At 47.8% G+C, this 21,455-nt stretch overlaps 1 protein-coding gene across 2 annotated transcripts in view; it reads right to left on the reverse strand.

The window, feature by feature from the left end:
• PLEKHG1 (pleckstrin homology and RhoGEF domain containing G1) overlaps positions 1 to 15,979 on the reverse strand; it is a 227,080-nt gene extending 211,101 nt beyond the window's left edge. The window contains exon 1 of one of the 2 annotated variants that reach the window (XM_053222103.1): positions 15,725 to 15,979. The gene's annotated coding sequence lies outside the window, so the exon portion shown is untranslated. The remainder of the gene's footprint in view (positions 1 to 15,724) is intronic. The other variant, XM_053222101.1, reaches the window with a different exon arrangement.
• Between the last annotated feature and the right edge of the window lie 5,476 nt (positions 15,980 to 21,455).

Genomic DNA, 21,455 nt, shown 5'->3' on the forward strand with positions numbered 1-21,455 from the left:
TTTTCCCACTGTGAGAATTTAAGTACATGCAGGAGTATTACAAAATTTCCACTGGGATTTGGAAAGGGGGACAACTGCAACGGAGGAGGAAGGAAATCAAGCTGATGCCAGCTCTCAGAGGGTCAAATTGGCCAAGCAAGAGCAAACAGAGAATTCTGGATTGTACTTCGGGGTTGGTGTGAGGGGCGGGGGCATAGATATGGAATGCAGGAGAGGGCGCACTGGTGTGTGTTCTGGTAAAGCGATCGGAGTTGGATCTAACGCTTTTGAACCTCTATGTGCCGCAGAGAGAGATTGAGCTTGGGGGTTGTAGCTTATACAAAGCCTGACTCACCTCAGATACCAAGTTACCCCACCTCAGAGCAAGGTGCAGGCTTGGAAACAGAGGTCAACTTCTTCAAATCATGAAATCGAGACGGCATGTGCATGCATTAGATGAATGATGGAGAGGAAACTCATTTTGTATCTAAACTCATTGAGAACCGATTTGCCAACATGTTATTGACAAGACCAGTACGTCCCCAGATTCATTTGGGAGCCCAGTGTGCTTGAAAATATTCTTACTTAGATAGGAATCTAGAGTGTAACCTGGTCGGTCATTCATTCAAGAGAGCACAAACTCTGATTTTCATGCAACTATTTTCCCCTAGTGTTCCCTCAGTGGATTTCTTTAAAGGATTTCTTTAAATCTCACTATTCGTAGTAAAAGCTCTTCGAAGTAATCTCAAAGGGGCGGTGTACTGCCCAGAAGTAAAACGACAATACTGTTTTCCCATTCCCTAGTACACCAGAGTAAAAGTAAGAAACCCTGAAGGGCTGACCTCCACAGAAGGCGAAAGAGAGTCTGGGGGGAGGGGAGGAAGTCCTGGGGAAGCAGCCCTGGTAAGGGCCAGCTTCCCTTCGGTGGTCCCCTGCCCCTGATCAACCCTTGCTGGCCTTTCTCTCTCTCCTGGGAGCCCCTGCCTTGGAGACTGCCAACAACAGTGGCTTGGTGACAAGGGGGAGATCTCAACTGTCCATTAAGCGGCTGCTAAAGGCCAAGCACTGTGTCAACAATTTATCTGCTATTATTATGTGCTCATGACAATCCGATGCCGTAGTTACAACTGTCCTCCTCATTTTCCGGAAGAAGGAGTAGCTAGGAAGTAGCACAGCTCACAGTCAAGGGCGGTCCGTTCAACTCTGAAAGTATGGACCAGCTATCTTTATTCCCTGCTCAAGGCGACGAGAAATGGAATTTCACATCCTCTGAGGCAAGAACAGCAGGTTCAAAAATGGCCTCTTCTAAGTTAGAACTCATCGAACACACCAGTCTCAGTTCTCTGGTACATGTAAACATAAGACAGAATTATGCCTCCACTACACGATGAGTCGGGGGGGGGGGGGGGCTTTCTTCCATTAGCCCAAGATCGCAATCACCATTTCTAACATTTTTATCGAGTTGTCTTTCAAAAATAAAATTTTAGGATACAATTTCTCTACTCATTCAGTTACATGTTGCAGGGCCTATGATGTACTTGGGATGTGACAGTCAACACATCAGGCAAAAAAAAAAAAAAAAGCTCCGCTCCAACAGGGAAATTTAGACGGAATAAGAACAGATATTAATTAAGGTAGGCATATTAATGAATTGGCGGTTAGAATGGAAGAGTGTGCTTATCAGCTGGAAATACATATTAAATATTTATGAGTAAAATAACATGAGAGCTGAGATTTGCTTTTACTACTCCAAAGCAGAGGAGGGAGGTTCAAGGGGAAACAAGACTGGTAAAAATGTTTATAGTCGTTCAATCTGGCAGATGAATACATGGGGGTGCGTTATACTATTTTCTCTACTCGCGTTTATTTGGAGATTTCTTTAATTAGAAGAGGGACTCCTCCCTGAGGAGCTTAAAAGGATACATAGTAATTTACAGCGCGTCAGTCAGACAGACGTACGCGCTATGCAGAAAAATGAAGCCACAAAGGGAGGAGGGAGACGCGGAGAAGAAGGTGCCTCCTAGGCTAGGGAGGCCAGACAGCTTGTCCAAAGTCATGCCAGCTTTACGTGGGGGAATCTGGAGTGGAATCAGGTAGCCTAGTTCCAGAGCCTAAGCATGTAACCGTCATACCACACTGCCTATTTTGATCGGTAGGTAGCATTCGGATAACGAAGGATAAACGAGGAGACCTACATATCAAGCAGTGACTTGATGATGTTCTGAGCGTCTGCTACCTGCGAGAGGTTGTTTGGGGCTGGGCGCACCGTGGAGGAGGGAGGCAGGGTGTGGGGAAGCAACCTGAGTAGAGTGGAGGGCAGATATGGGAGAACAGTCAAGAGTAAGGTTTTCTGGGTAAGATGGGGCTGGAGGGCAGACCTGGCAGGCAACTGGCCCAGGGGGACCTCCTGAGCAAATGTCTTCAGAAGCCCGATGAGCGCAGGAATGGAAGAGGGTGGCATCACAGAACAGGTTCTCCACCCCGTCTCTTCCTAAATACCCACCCATCCACTCACCCACATCCACCCACAGCACCTTAGGCGGCTGATCTCACTCTAGAATGTGGTCTAACAGTAACGGACAGCCAGAACTTAACCTTACTAGAGGCAACAGATAGCAATGGTGAAATTGATTTGTTCAAAAAATGTGTCAGCTTCTCTCTGTGCTGGGCACTGTTTTTAAACATTGGAAATACGGTGAAAGCAACACAAAGCCTCTCTTCTCATGAAGAACAGACAAGAAACAAACATCTCCTTTGTTATGTGTTGATAAATGCTATGAATAAAAATGAAGTAGGGTAAGAAGGATATGGCTTGCAAGGTGCGGGGGGGTTCCTATTTTATAAAGCAATATGAGGAAGAATTCTTTGATAAGGAGACACCTGAGCAGGGAATTGCAAGAAGGGAGACAGTAAGGCTTTGATACCCAGGGGAGAGTTTTCCAGGTAGAGGTCATAAAAACACTCTGAGGCTGGAGCTTGTTTGGTCTATCTGGGAACTGCAAAGAGGCCAGTGAACTGAGACAGAGTGAGCATGTGGGGAAGAGCAGGCGATGGGGTCAGAGAGAAAGAGTGGGGCGGGTGCCAACTGGGGAGGTTCTTGGAGGCTGTTCCACAGATTCGCTTTTGACTCCAAGTGAGACGGGGAAACACTGAGGGAGTCTGAATTAGCCCGCCCCAGCCTATGGCCAGGATCACTCTGGCTGTTGTGCAGAAAAGTAGACAGCATGGATGTAAGCGAGGAGACGAGTTCCAAACTTACTGGCGCTAATCCAGCGAGAGAGGGCAAATGAATTGGACCCAGTGGGAGCAGCAGGATTCTGGATGTTTGGAAGGTGGAGCCCACGCGGTATGTGTCTTGAAGCTGAGATAGGAGCTGGGGAATGTGACCAGAGAAATACTAAAGGCCCTCCACCTAGGACTTTTATCTGTGCCTCAAGTGCTACCATCAACCCTTCCTTTGGGTTAAGCCGTTAGAAGAGGCCCGGCTGACAATGCATTCACCGGTCAGATTTGTGTTCTGGAGATATCAGCGCTGGCTCAACAATTCTTCTAATGGTCTAGGCAAGAGCTGAGTGTCTCAAAGGATGGGAAAGGGGCAAGGATAAGTGCATATGGGCTGAGAACTATTCGGGAAGTTATCGCGAACCGACTGGACAAGGCAGGAGAGAGAAGGAAAATGACTGGCTGTGACCAGTGGGTTATGTGCTATTAACTGAGAATTGGAAAAGGCAGGAAGAAAACAATCCCAGGAAGTTAGAGGTGGGTCTGGAAAGAGAGATTAGGAGCCCAATTCTGGGTGGGTGACTTTGAATCAATTGTGCAAAGGCCGACAGATAAATCCCAGAAGGCATGTGAATAAGCGAGAGGCTCAGACAGGCGCACTGCACAGTCTTTCTCTTGATTTATTTTAAAACACAATAGGGCCTCATCACTTGAGCCAGAAAATTTAAATCAGAATATTCTGAAAGGAATTTCGTTTGGTTATTTCCTCACAGGCCTAGTAACTAAAACTAGGCTACCAGAATCCATTCCCTTTTAACACAGAGGGAGCCTTCGAAGACCTGTCTTAGTAAGTTCAAGTTGCAAATAAGAGGACAATCATTGCACCACTGAAAACAACACTAAACAATGTGGCTTAGCCATAGTCATTTTTTTTTCCCCAGGGAGAGTGCTAAATTCTGAATATGAGAGTAACAAATACAGGCTTCTGAAACTTGTTTTTACGTGCCTAAGCTCGACGTCGGTAAACCAAAACTAAGGTTTTCGTCCAAAACCCACGCATCAGCGCTGAACATCAGACTTCTCGATTCCACTTTACAGTGGAAATCGAGAACTGGACCAAACTCCAATCGTTAATTAAAGGTCAATGGCACCTAGTGACTATGATCTCTGCTGGGAATTCGAGGATGAAGAGGACACAGTCGCCATGCCCCAGGAGATTCACGACCTAGCAACAGGCCTGAGGTGCCCTCCCCATGCATTAGAAAGTGTGTTTATGGAGTTGGCATAGGGCTCATCTCCTGTCTGGAAATGCACAGCGGTCACTCAACTGCTGGAACATGAGAGAGACTTCTTGCCACTCCAGTTTCGCTGAGAGTTGTTTCTATTCCAGAATAAGCACGGGTGAGCTTCCAAGTGCTCTATAAGCCAGTGAAAGGCAGGCAAGGAACATACATATTCATAGAGCACCGCGCTTTCTACAGACCCATGCAACTTTCAAAGCAACAGCTCCCGGACGCCTCTTGCAGAAAATCAGTAGAACACAAATGCCTTTGCAAAGAAGCCTTCGTGAAGTGTTCAGTCAGAGCCCCTCGGGGTTTCTCCGGCGGGTCTCCCTCCCCTTCCTTTTCCACGTCTTTCACTTCCTTCTCAGTTTTTCTCCTTTACATCCTTCTCCCCCTCTCCTTCCTTCTCCGCCTTCTTCTTTAAGTATTTAGCTACCTACTCGAAGCCTCCTTTTTTAAAACGAATTTGTGAAAACAAAGATTTTTGCCCAGATTTCTTAACGCTCACTTCAACCAGTAGAAGGCAGATTATTTTGTTCAAATATTTGCTCTCAGGGAGCTCACCGTTGTGCGAGGGAAGGCAGACCAACGAAACGGTTTTCAAAAATACCCCACCGTACGTACTAGAAGTGAGGTCAACAGGACGCTGAGGAGCTGGAAGGATGACCGGGTATTTGGCTACGAAGGAGTTTAGGGGGAGGTGAGCTGAGCCGTCGTGGCTTCACAGGGAGCAGCAGCCACTCCTAGGGGAGCCAAAAAAGAAAGGGCGATGGAACTGAAAGATGGAGACTGGGAAGCACGTGGGGCGACACAGTAACAGTAGCCACGCTCCTTCCCGATCCGCATACGTTCCTTCGCCTTGGGCTGTACCATCTTGGCTGGCGTTCCAGTTCTGAATCAACCCACTTCCCGCCACCTCCTCGGCTAGCATCCCCTGTACCACTGCAACAGCGTCCCAACTGTTGTACCTGTTTCCAGAACTTTCCACCGAAGTGCTTTCTCTGCACAGCAGCCAGAGTGATGACAGGGCATCAATCAAATTATGTCACTCCCTTGCTTGGAACCCTCCGGTGGCTTTGCATTGCCCTTTTAAGTCATGGGAAAGGCCTTTGATATTATAAAGGTCTACACAATCCAGGTCCTGCCTACCTCTCCGGCCTCATCATCTCCCACCCACTGTGGCTCTCCTATTTCACACACACACAGCCTGCCTTTCTCTTCCTAGAACTCACCAAGCTTATTTCTCTCTTAGGTCCTCTTCCCTTATTTTTTTTTTTCCCCTCTGCCTAGAATAGAATGTTCTCCCCTCAGATCTTTTCAGGGTCACTTATTATTTAAACCTTGGCCCCATGTCACCAGCCCCACCCCCACCCCATTTCCCTATTTTCTTTTCTTTAGGGAACTCCTTACAGGGAGTTTCCCCTTCGCTCCAGATTTGGTCTGCTTTGTTCCACGTATCCCCAGAATTCAGGAAATTATCTTTGTTGAATAAACTAATTCTAATCGGAATGCTCAAGTATAATGAATATCGTGTCTCCACGACGGTAACACAGACCCAGAAAAATGTGTTCTTCTTCCCTCTCTCTTCACCATGGGCTTTTGTTTGAGTTGTTTTCGCGTGGGCTCGTCGTTCCTGTGTCTGGCAGCAAGGAATAAAACAGAAGCGTGACACCCAGTGAACGTACCAAGAGAGCCACTATTTAGCAAGGACTTATTTACTAGGCACTATCCACACATGGTACATGGAAATCTCATGACCTCTTCGTTATATGGTTTTAGCCCCATCACAGAAGGCATTTTCAGATAACTTCCAACTGACACACAGAGACTGCCCAATTCCAGGCTATTCCCACATCTCAAGTCTGAGGATTCAGACCTTAGAAAAACAAGTTTATCTTCGCCATGCATACGATTCCCCCCACAACGAATGCCACAGAAACAGTGTTTGAACTAGGAGCACAACAAGCAAGCAAAGAGAGCAAGAAAGTATGACATTTGCTTGCCATATCTGTTATGCATACTGGAGTGCCCAATAAGAACCTTCTCTTTCAAGGGTAGGGTAGATAGCGTCCGAACATTGGCAAAGCGTGTTTATTGTACCTATTAGTGACCCCAATTAGGATAGCCGTTGCTAGCTATTATGTCTTTGCTGGCACAGACGTGAGCTCTCTTCGTCCCTTATAGAAGAAGGTTAAAGCAAACACCGCTTAACTCCCTATTTGGAAATTTCTTGAACTATAGTATTAGAGTAGATGGGATCGCAGCTCGATACGGCAGAGCATAGAGCGAAACAAATCTCTTTTCGTTCCTCAGGGCTCTTCTGGATTTTGAAGCGTGTTGCTATTGCGGGGCTCATGACAACTTAATTTTTAGAACTTCCTAGTGTTTGCTTTCATAGTGGGGTCGCTTCTAAAGAGAAAGGCCTAACAAGAAAGATAAGAGTGCTTTCGAATAAGGACACTTTCTGGAAGTCATCTGGATTCTAAGTTGTAGAGCGGTAACGTCTTGTGGTGACAGGGTACGGGGTTCCATGCGCCACAGACACATTATTTTCACATTACTCCCCTTAGCATGTTAGCTTCAAGATCAGATATCGTTAAATATTGTGATTAAATGGCATTCCTTAGAGCTTAACCCAAACGACTGTTCAAGGCGAGAAGGGGAAAACAAGCATTTATCTGGTATACACAGCGAAGAGTGGTGGAAAAAAGCCAAGACCACCAAGATTTTGCTCCATAGCTATATTCCAAAAGCCTCCAAATAGCTCCCCAAGCGCTTTTCTGGATAGAGGCAATCCCAGGCAGCCCATCCATGCGCCCAGTTCCCATCACTTCATCACCCTTACAGCCTCACCCTCATCGTTCCTCAGCAACTCCCCACAAGTTCTGATCTATGATGGGAAAGGCATGAGGTAAGGGAAGCTTTTCCTTCATTTTTTAAACATTTATTTTGAGAGAGGGAGAGCGCAAGCGGGGAGAGGGGCAGAGAGAGAGGGGAAGAGAGAGATTCCCAAGCAGGCTCTGCGCTGTCAGGGCAGAGCCCGATACGGGGCTCGAACTCACGACCCACGAGACGGTGACCTGTGCCGAAATCAAGCGTCAGACGCTCGGCCGACTAAGCCACCCAGGTGTCCCCGGGGAAGGTTTTTCTTTTAAAACATCAACTTTTAGAGGCTACATCTCCTCCGGTATGCTCTGCTGTCCCCCACTAGGTAATCCTATCTTCCCGAGTCTGACTCTTGGGGTTCATAATTCAGGTGTTCAGTTGAGTCACATTGTAAGAAGTGTGAGACACCTGAATATTTAAACTGTAAGCTGTTTCAGACCAGCTCCCGGCTCCTCCTTGGAGGCAGCGATAATATTTCAGCACAACACAGATGCTTAAACTAATAACAGGTTTACACAGTTTAAAGGGAACAAACACAGGATCATATATTTATGCTCCAGATTACAGTCTTCCCTCTCTCCCAGCACATCAGAGAAGCACAGATGCTAGTCTTTGAGGACCGTGTGTCATCACACAGCCCCGGGAAGCTGAACTCTGATGGCCTCGGTTCAGTGCCCCCACCTCTTCCTCGTGGCCTCATGTCCCCCCCCCCTCCCCCCGCCACCAGCTTCTAGTCCCAGGTTGGAACAGCCTTAAATCATCCTCAGGCTGGACTGTGGTTAAGGTGCATCCCTGGAATGCCTACAAATGACCTTCCCTTTGCATCTACTTGTTTGCAAAGACTCATATTTCAGCTGGAGTTAGTATTGATTCTGAAGACCTCCCAAAACATGAGGGCTTCAGTCACAGGAGAAGGTGGAGGGAGGAAGAAGGGGGCCCCGGAAGGGAAACAGGTCTGCACTTGGCTTCCTGCACAAACCTCCTCCTTGGCCAAGCACTGAGGACCCCCCTCCCCCCTTATCAGGCACGGTGTGGAAGGGGACTTTGCTGGGCCTTCAGTCGACTACTGGGAGAGGGCGGGGTCCAAAGGAACAGACCCCAGGAAGGTCTAAGGAAAGGTGTGCTCACCGCGTGCACTAAGGATTTGCACGCCATGTTGAAATTAAAACCCGAGCCTCACGGAGGACACTTTACGACCGCTAGAAAGAGCCGAGTATTGTCAAAACTCTCATGGAGTCATCCATCCAGAAACTGAGGAGTTAAAGGAATCTTGGACAGGTGGGGAGAGCTGGAGAAGGAGAAACAATGAGGCTCCAAACTGGGTACAGAAAAAAAACAACTTGATGAAGGTTCAGAATTTAGAGGGTGGTCAGAAAGCAAAGACTTAAGCAGTATGTTACCCTCTGAACAGGGAGGAGGGTGGGGAACTGTGGGAAGAGAACATTCCTTGGAGTGTGAAAAGCCGGAGGTTTTCCAGAGGAGGAAAGGGGTTGACTCTATATGGAGTCCCTTCCACTTCATTATTAAGGACGAGCACAGTCAGAACAATGATCGGCCCCTTGGGAGACAGAGGAGAGGAGCAGTTATGTTAAATTAACTCTAGAAAACAGAAGAACGTAAACTCCAGCTAATGCCTTCATTACCTCCTAGAAAGGCATTTATGTGCATTAAAGTTTCACACATCCCTGCAGACAGCTGCCAAAAGGAATTATCCAGATGCAGAAACTGCTCGACTTCACTCCTACCCAAGGTACGTGTAGGTCAATTCCACTTAGACAGGATTCTCTAATATGCTTTGTTCATTTAAATGACCAAAGTGGATGTTTTAAACTATTTAAAAAACACATTAGATCACAAATATCCTACACTGTCTCACAATATTTTAATTTCCTGTATTCTTAATTTATCTTTGGCAGATCTGAGTCAGTCTTTCAGAGCTAGGAAACAGAAGAGAGAAACTCAGTTAGAATGTAAACCATTGGCGCCCAATCTTGTATGCAACCACGGAGGAGCACGAATGTGTTTGATGCACATTTATATAGCAACAAATACCAATAAATTTCACTTGATGTTACGATGTACATTTTTCATAACTTGCGGATGTGTATTACAGGGAATGTTGTCAATTTCGTTGACAGAATTTCTCCTTTCTTAGTGGAACGTTAAAAAATGGCGTATTTCATAAGTATCTCGGATTTGATGAGACAGGAACTCGTCAATATCATTAAAGTCACAGTTCAAACGTTGCCTTCTCTAAGAGGCTTCCTGGAGTGCCCATCTAAGGTGGCCCACCCTTCACCCTGAGTCTTCTCCCTCAGTCATCACGTCTCTACAGAGACCACATCTCTGTGTTCTAGAAGAGCAGCAGGTATCATTCTAGACATGCTAGCCTCTCAATAAACAGCTCTGGAATGGAGGAAAGTTACCGTTTATTGATCCATTCCTACATGTCAGACTCTGAACGGAATGCTTTACAGAGGCAAATCTCATTTATTCCTAGCATTTACGAAGTCATTCTTATCATGTACTTTAAAGATGGGACGGCAGAGAGCAGCTTAAGTGCAGAAGCCAGGACTAGTCCTCGGCGCATCCTGACTTCAAAAACCAGACCCACAGACCCTAGGCTGTTCCGTGCATCACATACAAAGCCTGGAGACAGTTCTGTACCTGATTCTGTGATCTGTCCAAAGATCTGTGGGAAGATCCCTGAAGCTACAGAGAAAAATGAAACTCCCCCTCATCCTTGAAAAGTACTGTTTGTCTACTCGGGATCACCACATTCCTCTGTCCTTCCAAGTGCTTCGTGTTAAGGTCCTGTGTTAACATGGAAATAAGTGCAGGTGTCCAAGTCTCTGCCTGGTAAGGTGAGGAGAGGCCCTGTGGAAGTAATGGATATTTGAGCTTTGTATGGAAGGATTCCACCATCAATGAGAGACAGCACAGCCCGCTCAGGGCTCTGCGAGGTGACTGATAGGGACGTCGAGTACACGTGGGAGGGGCTAGAAGAAAAGTAGGTACGAGGGCCTTGGGTGCCATGCTCGGGGGTCTGAACTTCCTTTCATATCATTAATCATCTTCATCAATAACCCATTTCAACGTGGGCTTTATTCCATCCCAGCCAAGCATCTTTCCCATTCAGCATCTAACTCAAGGAAGAATACTGGACTTTGGTACTGTCATTCCTACGGGAACTGAAGGCTACGTCAAACAGACGTGTAAGGCTAGTGTAAAAAGAAAATAGAGCACAATTAGAAAAAGGCACAACAAAGCAGACTTGATTATAAGTCCGTTTATATTGAGTCAGCTTTGATAGAGCCTATTAAATTCGTTATTCTGGGTCTCTGCAACAACACTGAAGGACAGCACAAACACAGTCTATTTCATTTAGGACCGAGGTGGCCAACTACTGGGACAGGTCAAAGCCAGCACGCAGCCTGTCCTACCCATATGCCACAAAAGGAAAGACCGGCTTTTACATTTTCAAAGGACGGTAACCAAACAACATCCCCCAACCCTCTCCATCAAAGAATATATGGCATAGGCATACAGGGACCAGAAAATACTTTCCACCTGGCTCTTTACAGGAAAATGTGTACCACCTCCTGATCTAGAACAGCTTCTCTATAAAAAAAATTTTTTTTTAATGTTTATTTTTGAGAGAGAGAGAAAGAGACAGAGTGCAAGCAGGGGAGGGGCAGAGAGAGAGAGAGAGAGACACAAATCGGAAGCAGGCTCCAGGCTCTGAGCCATCAGCACAGAGCCAGATGTGGGGCTCGAACCCACGAACTGTGAGATCGTGACCTGAGCTGAAGTCGGACGCTTAACCGACTGAGCCACTTAGGCGCCCCTGGAACAACTTCTTATCACTCGCCTCCATCTGTATTCCGACACAAGTCACGTTAGTTAGTGCCTAATGTGACTACCCACGTAGAGAACTAGATCCATTTACCACCTCAAGACTTAAAGCCAATTTAATGGGACGATAATTTATTGAGGTAGTCATTCCTCTTATGTGAATTCTAAATTTTTAGCGATTATTGGACTCACACCAATTTCAACTGTGATACGTTAAAAAGATGTCCTCCTTACACTTAAGTGCCTCCTAGCTTTTGGCCAACTGCTGTTAATGGTTTTACCTTCCTAATACTGGTGGTAAGGAGCTTCTGTGGGCTTCATAGCATCCTGGTTATTAAAGCTTACGAAAACAACTTTCTTAATCGAAGACCTATGAAAACCCCGACTCCCCTCCCATCGGGTTAGAACATCAAGCCGGGGTAGCTGGAATCTTTTTTCAAAATTTAGCCTAGCATCCTTCATGTTCCTTTTTTCTACAGGATCGTATGGGACGGCGGGGGGAAGGAAGAAGAAGGTTCTGGATTTGGGGATCCATGATTACATCATACTTTAGCTTCCATCACTAAGTAATTCAATATTTACCAAACGATGTTTAGGTTTGGAAATTTTTACTTGGCCTATATCTCCTCAGAAAAACATGTTTTTGTTAGTAACCTTGTGTATACAGATTGAAAAGATAGCAAAGCATGACTCAAACACGAAGACTATTCTAGATACACAGTCAACTCCTGATCACTGGGATGGGAATCACCCAGGCGTATCTGAAGCTGTTCTGTAGCGTCTGGATAACCTGTGGCCCAGTTATCCTATAACAAACCTGGGCTCCCTTACTAGGAGGATTAGCCTATGTTTCTATTATCTTTGCTAAAACATCTGTCGCTTTTCACCAGCATGAGCAATAAAAAGCTGGACGTGTAGTTATCTCTTAATTACCTGAAAGCTGGTTCTACAGGCATAGGTTCTACTTGGCACAGAGCCCACGGCTCTGGCTGCCCAAATGGTCTGGGGTCAACTTTTCATTTTATGAAGCAAGACTGATGTAGGCTGTGACAAAGCATCAGTGATGCCTAACACATACAAGTACTAAGTTGCTTACAGTCTTTATCTAGAAAATGTTTCCATTTCCATCCCTGCTAAATACATGACCATTTTGCTTTAGACATCATGTTTTTCCTAAGACAAAAGAGAAGTGATTTTTTTTTTTTCCTGAAAGAATGAACCATTACACTTGTTAAAAAAAAATATGCCTTGGGGCGCCTGGGTGGCTCAGTCGGTTGAGCGTCTGACTTCAGCTCGGGTCATGATCTCACAGTCCGTGAGTTCGAGCCCCGCGTCGGGCTCTGTGCTGACAGCTCAGAGCCTGGAGCCTGCTCCGGATTCTGTGTCTCCCTCTCTCTCTGCCCCTCCCCTGCTCATGCTCTGTCTCTCTCTGTCTCAAAAATAAATAAAAACATTTAAAAAATTAAGAAAAAATATGTCTTTATACCACCATCACTTCTAGGTAGCGAAATTTGGGAGAAAGACGCGTGAACCTGGGCTAAATCACACTTGTGCCAGTCCAGAGTAATGTAACCTCCAGCAAAATCACTCACTCCTGGGACTTGGTTTATCAACAACAATCATCTTTAGTTTTTTTTAATGTTTATTTTATTTTTGAGAGAGAGAGAGAGAGCGTGAGAGAGAGAGGGAGACACAGAATCTGAAGGAGGCTCTAAGTCCCGAGCTGTCAGCACAGAGCTGGACACGGGTCTCAACCCACAAACTGTGAGATCATGACCTGAGCCGAAGTTGGCCAGCCAACCATGCCACCCAGACGCCCCCTAAATAATCATCTTTAAAGCACACAATGTGCCAAACACTCACAATGAATGATCTCATTAATAATCAGCAATGCTCAGTGTGACTCCACAGGAAAGGGCCATTATTTCCTAAATTTACGCTGGAAGAAATGAGCAAAGGTGAGATAATCCAGAGAGAGTGACCAACCATAATTGTTACGTTCTCCTGATTCCAAAATAATCTAGGTCTAAACAATTTCCTAAGAGGGGTCAAGGTCTCAGTGCTAATGAGCTGCAGAGAGGCGAACTTCATTCACAGGTCAGTTAATTCCAGAGAACTTGTTCTTCACCACTAGCACCTTCCCAAACCCTTAAGATGTAGCGTCTGAACTAGATCGTCCAGGATCCATCCTAACTTTAATATTCCAGGCGTCTAACCATCCCTGCAGAAGGATTAAAAGATGACAATTATTTGAAAGACCAACCACCCACCATGAGAGCGGGAGGGGGGAGCAGCCCACAAGAAGCAGATTGCAGCCATGAAGCATCCGAGCATAGACCCAGGAATTGCTTTTGTTTACTAAGAGCTCAAAAGATGCAGTCGTCCTCAAGCATTCCCCACATGTACGTGTCCGACTACGAACCATTACATCTTAATGAAATCCCTTGAAAATCATATCCTCGCAGGAGAACAAAAGAGTGCTGGTTTATTCTTGGGTTTGAAAAACTATGTTGCTGCTTTCTATTGTTTCTTGCAAAGTGTCTGTTTAACTTCTCCGAAGTACAGATCGGGTCTCCCATGGAAATAGTTAAGCTTGTACTTGGTGGCTTCATCCCTACCAAAGTCACCGAAGGAACTGGTGCCCAAGAGGAAGCTGGAGATGAGCAGGGAAAACTGATCAAGGCAAGCATGTGTAGGGCAGGCACGGGGCTGCTAGATAACCGTTTCTCACTTTGTGCCTCCACAGGGAGCTTCGGAGAACGGATGCGGGAGAGAAAGGCAAGGTCAAGCAGTGATGGCTGTGGCCGACCCACTAAGGATGAGGTCAGCAAGATGGGACAAACTCTGGCCACAACATTTCTTCAGGTGGTTTGGTGGCGTAGACAGGGGCCTCAGATCGGATAGAAAGGAAAGTGAAGAATTAGGAATCCAGACAGTAAAGGATCAGATGTCAAGCCACCACTTTTGTATCTAAGTCTTGAATATTGTAACGCAAATAAATATCACTGGGTGCAGCGATGAATGTGAAGCTTTAGGGACTATCTGGTTCATGTACATCGCTTTATAATGAGGGAAGCTAAGGGCACACGGCTGTGCTCAGATCTCAAGTCAGAACAGTGTTTTCTTATTCCCCACGCGATGGGCTCGGAAATGTCTTAACAGCGTCTAATCAAAGTCCGAAGCCTATAAATTCTTTAATAAAAGTAAGCCAACTACAGAAACTGACAAGCCAGAAGAAGGCGACTTTAATGCTTGATAACTATTTTCATAGCACTGCACGACCTATCTAGGCCTGGAATTCTGTGAGACGACCAATTTGACCTCGAGTCAACGTTCTGGACTCCTCCCGGTTTAAATCCGAAACACAAGGTGGTTCTGTATCCGATCCGTTGGACCCTCCACCCACCCCCCACCGCCCCCCACACCAACTCTCCCTCTCAGATCGACACTGTCTTCCGCGATGCAGGCTGGAAACAGCCTTCCACGGGACTCCCACTCAGCGATTTCAAAAACATGTGCACTAGCCATGCCCCCCCCCCCCGAGGGTGCTACAAAGGGAGCGTTAAGGACCAGCACTTAACGAAACAGGGCTCCGCCGGCGCCCTTAAAAAAGTCACCCACCGCACTGTTTCCGATGAACGGAAAGAAACTTTAACAGCTGAACTTCTCCCCCTTAGAACCTCCTTCGGCTTCTGGTTTGGGAACCAGATTCTCAACAGAGGACACAAAGAGGGGCTGGGCTTCGGGCATCACCCGCAGCCCCCGCGAGGCCAGGAAAGTCGGCGGAGTCCCAGCGGACCAGGTGTTACCATTTACCCCCGTGACGGAGGAGGCGCCTCAACTTCCCCCCCCACCCATCCCCCCCACCCCCCGCCGCCCCAAGGGAGCATATTTGGGCTCCGGGACACCAAGCCTAGTTCCTACCAAGGCAGGGATCCCCTAAGCCAAGCTCAGCACCCTGGCCTCCGACTCCCACCGCGGTTCGCGGGTCCTGGGGGCGCGCGGGGGGGGGGGCGGGCGCCGGGATGGCTGTTGGGGAGTCGGCTTCGGCCGTCTGGCCGTCGTGTCCCGTTTTCGGACGGTCCCGTTTGAGCTGTGGGGCTGGGTTTGGTCACACGCCCGGGTGCACGCAGAAACCCGTTCTCGAGCGGGCGGAAGGGTGCGAGTGCGGGGCCGGCGGTCGAGACTCGGGGACCGGGAGCCCAGAGCCCGGGCGGCGGCGGGTCGCCCCCTCCAGGCGGCGGCGGGCAGCGGCGGGCCCCGGGTCCCCGGCGGCGGGGGCGCGCGCCGGGACACCGTCCGCCCCCCTACCCCGGAGGGAGCGTGCCGGGGCAGAGGGGCCCCGGGCGCCGCGCTCCGGCCGCCTCCACCTGCGGCTTGGGGTGCCCGCGGGCCGAGGGTCCCCGCGTCCCCTTCCCGCCCCCCCCTCCGGGGGCTCCCCACGAGCCGCCCCATCCCTGCAAGGGGACCCCGGGTGGCGGGGCGAGGCCGGCGCTTACCGGGAGGGGGGCGGCTCCCGCGCCGGGGGGCCGCGCTCGCAGGTCGGCGGGGACGGCGGGGACGGCGCGGCTGCGCGGCTGCGGCTCCGGCTCCGGCCGAGCTCCCTGCGCCGCCGCTCGGGCTCGCACTTCCTCTTCCTCGGCTCGGCCCCGCCGCTCGGCCGCGCTCCCCGGCTCGGCCGCGCCCGGGCCCGCCCCTCCCAGTGCCGGGATGCGGGCTCCGCCGCCAGCCGCGGACCTTCCGTCCCTCCTCCCCGCGGCCTGGGGCTAGCAAGGTGGGGAGGCGGGGTGGGGGGCGGGGGGGCGGAGAGCCAACGAGCGCGACGAAGCCCTTGGACTTGTCACTGGAGCCTTGCCAGAGAGCGCAGTCAAATTACAGCCCCCCGGGGGGGGGGGGATTTTTTTTTTTTTTTTAATCCCAGCTACCGTTTTCGCAGACGCATCATTTTTCTTCATTTTCCGGGATCCTTGGGTGCAGCTTTCTCCTGGACGTGATAATTTCCCACACGATTTCTTTACGAGAACACCCGAAATAATTTTCTTTACGTCAACATGCTACTATTACACAGAAGCTTTGGGGTACTACCATGTAACAAGAGAGGGGATCTCAGAGTTTCAGGCATCATTACCCTAATCACCTAAGTTAATGTACCAAATAACCTTTGCTTAGAGAAAGTAAAAGTGAAAAAGGCAAAGAAGACTAACCTTTGTAATAGCCAGATAAATGTTTAAAGGCACCGGCTGTGTAGTAAAATTCTGACTTCAGCCAAAGGTGCCTACGGTGACCCTTAAAGGCATCCCAAGTGATTTCTTCACACTTAACCCATCCTGGCAAAGGCAGACATACGGTTTGCCTATTGACTCTATTAGGTTACTTGATTTATAGGAATACGTTCTTACATTACTTGTTTACAGACCTTCAGCTTTACCAGTGACTAGCTGTGTGGCCTTGAGCAAATTAGCTAACCTCTCCGTGCCTCAGTTCGCTCATCTGTCAAATGGGGATCATAGCGGTAATGTTTACCTCATAGAGCTGCTGTGTGTGATTTAAATAAGATATGCACCAGGCAGGCTTGGAGTCTAAGCCCGGGTAATAAAGCCTGGATAAGTGTTAGCTGTTATTGTTGTTGACTTTCCCCCTTTTGTCTACTTTTATGCATGTACATGATTACGGGGATCACAATAAAGATTTGAAAGAAGGCTACGGTGTCACAGCTCTCTCCCTGCAACGTGCAGTTTGTGTTCAGTTTTGCAGTTTATTTTGTCTCCACGACTGACTTCTGTTGCCTAAAGCTCTGAGACTGTTTTATGCTTGAACTACATTACCGTGGAAGATTTGCAGCGGGACTCAAACTGCAAGGTATCTGTCGTGTTCAACGCATTGTTTGCGTTGGTCTCGACATAACCTCGCGGGGTCGGCAGGGCAGGTGCTAGGTCCTGTTCGCAGACGGGAAATGGAGGCCCGGCTTCGTCAGGACCCTTTCCGGTAGGTGGAGCTCACACAAAACCACGTGTATCACCCCATCGCTCTATGTTGTTAGGGTGGGAGTGAGGAGGAACACATCACACGTGTGCAGCACGTGTGAACTAGCATCACATCCATGGTCTTTATCATTCCTGTAAAGTAGGTGCTGGTCTCACCTGACACTCGGGGCCTCAGGCTCAAAGAAGCTAACTGGTGTGTGTGTGTGTGTGTGTGTGTGTGTGTGTGTGCGCGCGCGCGCGCGCGCCAGATGCGGTGTTGAGGACAACTTGGAGAAGAAGGGAGGAGAACTGGGGTTTCCTGATTCCTAGCTAAATGCTCTCTCTGCTACTCTAGTCCCTGACGGCACATAGTCACACATTTCTTGGCACAGGTGACTTAGAGAAGGAGTGTGATCTGATCGTCAGCTGCAGACTCTTGTCACTTACGAGCTGCTCACCCTTAAGCCCATAACAGTTATGAACTTTGGTTCTTTATCTGTGGAATGGTTACTGTTTGCTTCACCTCGGCTCATTAATGGGGTAAGAGGTGGGAGGTAGGAAGTAGAAACGGGAACATGAAATCCCTTTTGTTGATACTGAGTGCCAAGTACAGCACTGGGCACCTGATCTGCACTGTTATTCCCGAGTCCCAAATAAAGGCACTCCGCCCTTCAGATCATTGGAGAGTGATCTCCAAATTACCTGGGCTGTGACCCTGTGTATCTAGTTTATCTGTGTGTGCCCAGCGCTTTGCTCAGCTCCTGACACAACAGATGTAAAAAGTTGTGGGTGAGCAGATGGCCGGCTGGATGAAAGCAAGAGTAACAGCCACAGTGGTGAACTTGCTATTATGTAGCAGTCCGTGTTAGTCACACGCTACAGTCCCCTTCAAGGAAAAGAATCCAATGGAATGCTTTTTTTTTTAATGTTTATTTATTTTTGAGATAGACACAGAATGCAAGGAGGGGAGGGACAGAGAGGGAGACACAGCATCCGAAGCAAGTTCCAGGCTCTGAGCTGTCAGCATAGAGCCCCATGCGGGGCTCCAACCCACAAACGGTGAGATCATGACGTGAGCCAAAGTCAGATGCCTAGCCGACTGAGCCACCCAGGTGCCCCCCCTCTCTTTTTTTAAATGTCTATTTATGTATTTTGAGAGACAGAGAGTAAGCCTGAGCAGAGAAGGGGTTGAGAGAGAGGGAGAGGATCCCAAGCAGGCTCCACACTGTCAGCACAGAGCCAGGCATGGGGCTCCATCCCACACACCATGAGGTCATGACCTCAGCTGAAACCAAGAGTCCGACGCTCAACCAACTGAGCCACCCAGGTGCCCCTCGAATGACTTTCTAAAGGCATCTCTTGTATCTGGAAAATTCTTTGGGTGAGGTCTTCTTAGTACTAATTCCAATATAAGTCAAGGTCAAAAAAAGGAAACAGAAACCACTTAAAGTATTTATGAAAGAGAGATTTTATGCAAGGACTTGACTCTGCAGTGATGGAAGGAACCAAGAATCCAAAAGGAGAGATGATGAGACAGTCCAGAAACTATCAACAGCAGAAAGCCATCAGGCTGGAGGGGCAGGAAGAGGGGGTGTTACAGATGGAACCTGTCTTTGAGAGCCAGAGAAATAGCCATTGCCTTAGGTACTTGCAGAGGTGGGGAGGGGCAAAGACCTGGTTTCCCCCTTCCTTCGCCCCACAATCCAATGTGGGTTGAACCCAGCTGACAGGGAACCTGGAACTCTCCTCCTATAGGGTGCCCCATGGCCAGTCCTGTGATAGCGGGCAGGAAAAGGGCCAGAAGGATCCGAGGACAGCCAGCATCGGCCTGGCATATCCCTCAAAGCATACCTTTCCCTTCTCAAATAAGATTGGGTTTACCAAATATACTTCTGCCGAAGAAATGTTTTTGGTTTTTGAGATCATTGATCGTCCCCCACAGCATCTCATACATTCTTCATACAGACCTGCTAAGATAGATCCTATAATCGCTAAATTACACACAAGGTCACAAAGATTCAGGAAGTTTCAGTGATTCAGTCAAAGCCACACAGCCATATGTGACGGAACAAGTTTCAGCTCTCCTGTGTGTCCCACTAACTCCTGTTTCTACTGAAAAGCTGTGCAATCCGTACACGGTCTTGAATAGGATCGCATTTCAGGGTCACGCAGTCCATCCCCATATGGGAGTGAATGTTTGCAAGGCTTACAGAGTTAAAAGGCTGGATCACACCTTGCTTTCATTTTATGACGTATGGTGATAACTTTTATGATGCCGATGATGGCTATACTGAATTTATGATCACACAAGATCAGAAACATCATGGCTATTGGATCATAGGAGCACCTCAGGAAAAGACATGGGTATCATTGATTGATTGATTGATGAAAAGCTATTTCAGTTTCCAACTGGATTTTGGGAGGCTTTCAGAAAATGATCTAGAATATTCGGGCCATTTTAGAGAGATGAGAGTAAGAGAAGGGACTTAGGGGATGGTCTCATGTTGGGAAGACAGAAAACCAAGAGTGGAAGTAGGTGCATGGTAGGGTGATGTGTGCCTTCAAATTCTCTCCAGCCAGGAGTGGAAATCAAGAGTCTGCGTTGGTTGCTACCGGTGATCCTTTCTCTCAAGTCACACATTAGCCAGGAGATTTAAAAATTAAGAAACTGTGCTAGCCTCAAAGAGTGAAAGATACAAATAAGAAATGTCCTTGCTGAGCTGGGTCCTCCTACATCTTTTGTAAAAGACACGTAATCAACATAGGTGGTGCGAGTGTGAATTCATTACCTATCAGAGGATGATATACTGAAGGATTATCCTGCCAATTATTGAACTAGAACACATCTTCTTAAAAAGTGTAACTTCCTGCTGGGAAAGAAGGTCCCGGGAGAAGAGCTGGGCCCCAGATATCAGCCAGGGTGGGGGGAGGGCAAAGGGACACCAACGAATGCAACATGAGAAATGTGCCTGGATGACAGAAGCCTGTGAAAATAACCGTAAATAGCTCACGGTCAGCATCATAATTTTATCTATTCCTCTAATTGCCTTCGTTTCCTCAATTCTGACTGATACAGCAGAGTAAAGTGTATATGTACATGCTTTATAAATGTTGATATTGATCGTCTTGGTTAAACTTAATCCCATATTATTTCATGCAGATGGCCTGAACATCTTTGTAATAGAGACCACTCTTAATTGTATTATACGAAATGAAGCAATACTGAACAGTTCATGCTTCTGCTTTAAAATTAGCCTTGTTTTCAAGTCTATAACAGTACATGAGTGGAAGCTTGTAAACTTTAAGGTATTTTTTGAGTTGTGTTCTCTAGGTCGGATGTGGTAGAGGGAGGAGGTGCTTACAGCTTTATCTCTCAAAAATATCATATTTAGAAGTTCTCCGCAAGAGTAGTACCACACCCCTCAGAGTCATTTAGAAATGTGTGTGTTGGGGGGTGGGTGTTTTTGGTTATCGTGGGAGGTGCGGTCTACCCGCGGTAGGGTGCCAGGGTTGATAAACTTCCTGCAACGATAGGATAGTCCTGCACCATGAAAGGTTTCCCATCATAAATACCAAGAGCAGCTCCTTAAGTGCCCGCTGGTGGGGGGGGGGGGGGGGAAATGCCTTTAGACTGGGCACCAGGGGCGCCTGGGGGGGCACAGTCGGTTAAGCCATCCCACTCTTGACTTTGGCTCAGGTCACGATCTCACAGTTTGTGAATTTGAGCCCCACATCGGATTGTGCACTGACGGTGTGGAGCCTGCTTGGGATTCTCTCTCTCCCTCTCTCTGCCTGCTTGTGTGATCTCTCTCTCTCTCTCTCTCTCTCTCAAAAATAAATACAAAAACTTAAATAAATTTAGAATGGGCATCACAAATTGAAATACCTTCTGGGGCCAGGCCAGTAAAAATTTGGTTCAGCAGCGCAGAGCTGTGAGGGTGTGGTGCACGCTTAAGGCGTCTAAATTCAACTTTTCTTAACCACTGCTTTGCACCAAACATACCTTCCCTAAAGCCAGGATCTTCTTGTGGACCTTCCCTTTCACGTCCATTGCTTTGGATAACTTTTCAGGTAAGAATCAAAGGAAGGATCCTTCCTCCCTCCTCCGTCTCCTCCTCCGTCTTTCGTAAAGACACAGAATCAACTGCATGGGGAAGGATGGAGAGAAAATGCTTTTCTCCGCTAAGAATCCAATGCCATGGATGCTCTAACTGAAATGACAAAATGAGTATGTGTGTGTGTGGGAGGGGAGGGGAGTCAGACTATG

The sequence above is a fragment of the Acinonyx jubatus genome, chromosome B2, assembly GCF_027475565.1.
Source record: "Acinonyx jubatus isolate Ajub_Pintada_27869175 chromosome B2, VMU_Ajub_asm_v1.0, whole genome shotgun sequence".
NCBI classification, from domain to species: Eukaryota; Metazoa; Chordata; class Mammalia; order Carnivora; family Felidae; genus Acinonyx; species Acinonyx jubatus.